Genomic DNA, 7275 nt, shown 5'->3' with positions numbered 1-7275 from the left:
GTATCTGTAGCCTCATCGATAAGTAAGCTCACAACATTGTTGCCAGGGACACATCGCTCCTCCAGCCTCTCGTGTTGCAACATTGTATCCATTTTAGGAGTAGTTAGAGGCGGCAGGGGGCCAGCCAGCCCCGGTAGCGTTATGCCAGATGAAGCTCCCTCAATCTTCCACGCCAGCTCTCGGATGTTTCGCCGCCACGTTGCCCCTAGGTCAGCAAGGGCAACCAGGATGTCTCCAACAGTCAGGTCGCTCTGTGATAGTAGCCGGTCCGCACTACGCAGCAATGCCCTCGAAGCAGCCACCATCTCGGGGACAGGCAGGGCAGCACCTACTAGGGATAGGGGAGCAGCCATCTCCCCGCCATGTAAGGCAGGCGCCATTATCACCCCTTCAGCGAGTCCACAATAGAGGGAGGGGGGCGACTTCGTTGCCAAGAAAAACAATCGGTCGAACCACCGGAGGAAACGCGGCCCACAGTCAGGGGGCCGCGCAGAATGAGAGTCTCCTCGCCTTTTGTTAGTGCGGACGATCCATGGTTGAGAAGGCGCCACAAGATGGAGTCCGTCCAGCTTGCAAATAGCGTAGCAGGGGGAAGCGCCGTGTGAAGGGCTCCAGTCTCACAGGTTCACACTATTGAGCCAAAGGGAGTCACACTACACTGAAAAAAGTCTACTCCGTCCACTCCCGTAATCGGCCACGCTCCCTCAGCCACCGGCACCTCCCCAGCTCACCCTACCGGCTCCTTCTCGTAGTGTCCAGCGGCAGCGATCAGCACAGGTTACATGGGCAGCCTCGGAGGACGGCAAACGCTGCGAATTCGTCACCAAAACAGCGGGCGGAGACCCCAAAAGAACGCAATCGGCATCAGCGCGTTCATGTCTCCGTTCCAGCACGGCGTAGTCGAGGATGTATTTCAGGATATCGATGCGAAGGCAGACGGCTTGCGGAGCCGGGAGCTCACACGTCCGTCCCGTCCGCCCTTATAGATATATAATTGATTTCAACTTTAATTTTCTCAGCAACTACTGGAGGGATTTACACCATTTAAACAAAAGCGTGATCTGCGTACCAGACCCTACCATTTTCCCAAATTTGGTGTAATTCCGTTCAGCGGTTCGGGCTGTAGCCGTGTCTAAATGTCCTATGGAAATTAACATGGGGAAAACACGTTTTGGGACCCCCCTTTTTTCTCGGCCCCCGCTTGACGAATCTTCCCGAGATTTTCAGGGAAGGAGCGGAGCGTAGCGAGCCATCTTCTTTGAGAAATTCGCGGAGATTCATCAACCGGCGCTAAAGTTATTCCCAATAAAATGTTGCGGATTTCCTATGGAAACTAGGTCCTAACTATAACTACCTACTGGCTACCGCCAGTAGGTAATATACATACACATACATATATATAAATGCATATGCATATATATGCATATATATATGTGTATATGTGTGCGTGTAGATAGAGGTAGAGAGGTAGCAGTAGAGAGGTAGAGACTAGTAGAGGGAGAAGTAGAGAGAGGTAGAGAGTAGAGAGTGAGTAATAGAGAGTAGGGAGTGAGTAGTAGAGAGTAGTAGAGAGCAGTAGAGAGAGTAGCAGAGAGTGAGTAGTAGAGAGTAGTAGAGTGAATAGTAGAGTGAGTAGTAGAGAGTGTGTAGTAGAGAGTAGTAGAGAGTAAGTAGTAGAGTGAGTAGTAGAGAGCAGTAGAGAGTGAGTAGTAAAGAGGGAGTAGTAGAAAGTGGTAGAGAGTGAGTAGTAGAGAGTGAGTAGCAGAGAGAGAATAGTAGAGAGTGAGTAGTAAAGTGAGTAGTAGAGACTAGTAGAGAGAGAGTAGTAGAGTGTGAGTAGTAGAGTAGTAGAGAGTGAGTAGTAGAGTGAGTAGTAGAGAGAGAGTAGTAAAGAGTGAGTTGTAGAGAGTGAGAAGTAGAGAGTAGTAAAGAGTGAGTAGTAGAGAGAGAGTAGTAGAGAGAGAGTAGTAGAGAGTGAGTAGAAGATAGTGAGTAGTAGAGAGAGAGTAGTAGAGTAGTAGAGAATGAGTAGTAGAGAGTGAGTATTTGAGAGTAGTGGAGTAGGAGAGAGTAAGTAGTAGAGAGTAGTGGAGACTATTCCAAAGTTTGGCACAGCACCACTTGCACAATAAGTCCAATCAAATCATATCACTTAGAGTCCTTATTGAAGCGCTGAATCTTGGTGTGTATTCAAATGCTTTTATTTTCCTTAAGTTTATGTACCACAGCCAGCCGAAACGTTTCGTTCTGTACAACAGAACTTCTTCAGGGCGTTCTTATTTCCTTCAAGTTATGTCGGTATCCTGTTGTCATATAACTAGATATTTCTTCCAAATGTTAGACGAGACGTAAGTACATTCTTATTCAAAATGACTAGGTATCAATTTTACCCACACAATTCGGGCAGACTTGAGTAATTTATAGCATCCTCAAAGTCAGTCTTTCAAAAATTCCAAAGTATAGGACTTGATAATCCAAATCCGAATGTTTCTCAAGAAAAGTCATTTTCAATCGTTCAGAATATCGGTGTTTGGGCAGATATGACCCAGGGACCCCCAGTATGCAAGGGGAATTAGTCCCCCCTCTGCAAACGCGCCAGTGGCCTGCGTTGCAGAGAGGTGTAAAAAGGGGCATAGCCTCATTACACCTATGTGCAATGCAGCCCCCTGTTGCATACTGGAGGTTCCAGGTGGGCTAGTTGGCCCCCAGGGACCCCTAGTATGCAAGGGGAATTAGTTCCCCCTCTTCAAACATGCACGGGGGCTGCGTTGCAGAGAGGTGTAAAAAAGGGTTTGGCCTCATTACACCTCTCTGCAATGCAGCCCCCTGGCGCATACTGGAGGCTCCTGGTGGGCTAGTTTGCCCTCAGGGGCCCCCAGTATGCAAGGGGAATTAGTTCCCCCTCTTCAAACATGCACGGGGGCTGAGTTGCAGAGAGGTGTAAAAAGGGGCGTGGTTAATCAGTTTAATACTTTGCTCTCCATAGCAAATTGTCCTACCACAAAATTTGCAAACAATTTTGAAATCTCCAAACTGGGTTTGGATGTTTGGGACCATCTCACTTGTCTCTGGACCCGATGGAGTGGGTTGCTTACTTTGGGAGGTGCTGGGTGAAGATTGTGGAGGGTTTCTGGTCAGTTCTCTGACCTTTGCCGCAGCATAGTTGTTTGGGTGCCGGCGTTGCATGTGGCGAATCATGGTGTTGTTGCCAAAGGAATACTTTTTGGCAGGGTTCCCCCTGGAAAGTACAGTGCCACAGATCAGACGAGTAACCTTTGGCGCATTAACTTTCTTGAGGCCCCTTGGGATTTTAAAAAAACTCCCAGACATTGTGCTCCTTTGGCTTATAGGTGGTAGTATCTTCAGGCAGGTACCGCCTCTCCTCCTCCTCCTCCTCCTCCTCCTCCTCCTCCTCTTCTTCTCCACCACTGTGGTGTTGTGGTGGTCCTTGTGGTGGTTGAGATGCTCCTGCTGCTGCTGCTACTGTAGCCATTTCTCAATACAAATAGGTACAAATAGGTCTGCAAACAGGTCTTCCTCAGTCAAAGTAAAAAGTGAGAATGAGGAAAAAAGGTGGGTCTTTCATCTTTTGGAAAACAAAACTGTCCTGAACCAATGAAAAGTGTTATTTTCAGGTCACATGACCCGACGCGCTTACGTAGCGCGATCGTATGCGCTCGAGTGCTTCCGGGTGCGCTTACACCGTGCGTATCACGCGGACGCCGCTACACGATACGTCACAATGATGTTTTCGTTCGCGGCAATAGCGCTAACGGGATGCTCACTGGTACGGGCACCGGGGCGCGCCGCATGACTGCGCTTACCGGTGCGCTCATCGGGAGCGCTCCAGGGCAAAAAAAAAAACCATGAACAATATACATAAAAAAAATAGTATTACATAAATATACAATATAGGATTCATTATAAAAAATATTACATTTCATAGCTATAGAAATTTGCTATTAAAAAACCTTTGAAATTCACTGAAAAAAACATAGGTTTGAGGCCCTATATATAGTTTGGAATTAGAATTTAAAAAACCTTTGAAATTCACTGGAAAAAACATAGGTTTCACACCAGGTATAGTTAGGAATTAGCATTTAAAAAACCTATTAAATTCACTGAAAAAAACATAGGTTTGACACCAGTTAAAGTTAGCTGGAAATTTTACTGACATAAAACCATTGAAATTCCCACGTTATAGTTAGTTGTACTCACTATAACTTGCGCGCCTGCAATGCACTGCTGATGACATCACTGATGACACCATCCTTGTGACAGTGACAGACCTCCTTTCAGTGTAATGTAACCCTTGAAACACATATTCAAAAATAGAAACTAACATTTTCAAAAAAATGGAGATACCCATACCAGTTACAACAACCAATTCAGTAATTCCACCATCTATATACACATCCACTCATTCACCAACAGTTCTATACAGTCACTCATACATATACTCCTACATATACTCACTCATCATATGTAGTGATACACCTATACATCCTGTTACACACTGATAGTCATCCAAAAGTTACTCACACACATACTCACACACATACTCACACATGCAAATAAACTATTGAACATCCATTTATTTGCATATACAACTATACACTCACTACCACCTTACTTCTAAGGAAACTTACACATACTTACTCTCTTAAACAATCACTTATAGAAACACATACTTATTTAAACAGGAACTCTTACAATCTCTCACTCTCACATATACTCACTTATATACATCAATACTCTCATATACTAGATTAAAACATATGTCGTTACTGATAAAGACACTAGTGAGACAGTCATTCACTCACTAACACACACATATACACACTCATCCACCCATACAGTCCTGCACATATGCTGTCTTCAAAACACATACAAACAGTGAGTCAGTCATTGATGCATCTATGTGCTAAGTAATACCCCCACAAAACCATACTGATACTAAAAAAACATCTAATAACCCATATACACACACATATAGCTACTCACCAACCCATGCAGCCACTTATACACAAAGTGAAACACTGATACATATATTTAAATATTTAAACATTACTCACTAATATATGTATTCACGAAGACCAGGACCGGTTTGGGGACCCCTGCTCTAAAACGTTAGCTTTGCTTTTCTAAACATATTTTAGTACTTGGTAGAGTTTTACCAACTCCTACAACGGGTTTAGACATGGATACTGATTTTGTTTTTTGAAGGGGCATGATTTGGGCATCCCTTCCAAATACTGAATCTGTAACCTATGTATCAATGGTTTACAACCGTAATTACGGTGGCAAGCCTTTAATAAGTTACTGACTCCAAAGTTGGGGTGGTATCTTATTTGTAAAGGTAAAGGGATCCACTTTAGAGCACTTTCCTTTTGTCAGTTACGGTAGCAGCGTCAGGGGACCACTGTAAACACTTACGGAAGTTTTTCAAAGCTTAAAATGCTGCCCCATTTCCTTTAAGGAAATCTGGCTGGTTAAAAAAAAAAAGTTTAAAACCTTTTTAAAAAAAAATTTTTTTTATTGGTATTTTCAGACAGTATAAAACAAACTGAAAAAAGAAAACATCGAACAATGCACCACAACATTCGTCCTCCCGCCATTATGCAACATTTTGATAACCCCTTACAGAGCTGTACACAAGAAGCAAAGTACACACATGTCAGTCTAATTGATGCGATTCTAAATATTCAATCAGATATAACCAGTAGTCTCTAGGCCGTGAGCTCGTTGGGAGTTCCTCTTCATAGGTCAATAGGGTGTCCTTACAATAAGTTAGGTCCACAATCCATTGTCGCATGGTTGGAGCTCTTGAGCCATTCCAGCCGATCGAGATCATACATTTTGCTATTAACAGCGCTATACAAAATTTGCGTTTCATTGCTCGTACATTAGGCTCTAATCCCAGTAAACAGGTGCGTATCGTGCATTCAATGGGTACAGCCAGCATAACACTCAGCGCCCCAGTCACTTTAACCCAATACTTAGCAATTCTCGGGCAGCTCCATGCTAAGTGGATAAATCCTGTATTTTCAGCCTGGCATCTTTTACATTTTGAATCTACACTTAACCCATATCTATAGAGCCTTTGCGGTGTATAGTCCATTTGGTGCAAGTATTTGTAGTGTATTATTCTTAAGTTGCCATTCGGTGTCAACATACTAGTTAGTGTACACGTCGTGGACCATTCAACCTCCGTCAGCGATATCGACAGGCTAGTATCCCATTAAGTTTCGCTTTCTCTGTGTTGCCTGCAATATCTTCTTGCAATTTATTATACAGTTTAGAGACTATGGGCTAGATGTAGGTAAAATAGATTTACCGATTTTTAATTACCGAATTTTACCGATTCGGTAATTAAAAATCGGTAAATCTAAGCTGTGGACATGTAGGTATTCCAGATGTGCTGGAATACCGAATCGGAAGTTTTCGGTATTTACCGAATCGGTAAATACCGAATCGGTAATGCCCATTCATTCCTATGGGCTTTGAAGCCCATAGGAATGAATGGGCATTACCGATTCGGTATTTACCGAATCGGTTAATACCGATTTCCACAAGGGTGCAGGGGGTGTCACTTTGACACCCTCTGGCACCCCCAAAACAGGCTCGGGTGCAATGTGGCAGGCATACATGCCCTAAGGGCAGGTCTGCCTGTCACATGGCATAGGTGTGCATGCACACATGTGCATGCACACCGGAATCGGTATTTTACCATCAAATTGGATTTGATGGTAAAATACCGATTCTGTAAGGCCTCTGGGACTCAGAAGAGTCCCACCTACATCTGGGAGCCTCAGATTCGGTATATTTACCGAATTTTTATTTTACTGATTCGGTAAAATTACCGATTCGGTAATTTTACCGAATCGCTAAAAAAATGCCCCCTACATACCTGTCACCCATTTACCGATCGGTAACGGCCTAAATCGGCCATTACCGATCGGTAAATGGCCTGAAACGGCCACCTACATCTGGCCCTATGTGTTGCGCCGTAGGTACCGTTAATACGAACTTCAAGGAGGACAGTTGCTGTGGCTCTTCAGGATACGACGGGTAAAGCTCCGGGTAAAGCTCCTGCATTGCTCTCTGCAGCCTGTAGAATGTGAAGTTAAACAAGAGTGTTGGATTACTAATGTAGCTCAGGGTATCTAGCGTTTTGAATTGACAGTCTTTGAATAGATCACCCATCCTGTCTACACCTGCCTTCCGAAGTAGATCCATACCCACTGTTTCTTGAGTGACCGAAAGTGCTGGATG

This window comes from Lissotriton vulgaris, chromosome 10 (assembly GCF_964263255.1).
Source record: "Lissotriton vulgaris chromosome 10, aLisVul1.2, whole genome shotgun sequence".
NCBI lineage: Eukaryota > Metazoa > Chordata > Amphibia > Caudata > Salamandridae > Lissotriton > Lissotriton vulgaris.
Note: the sequence above shows the minus strand (reverse complement) of the source record.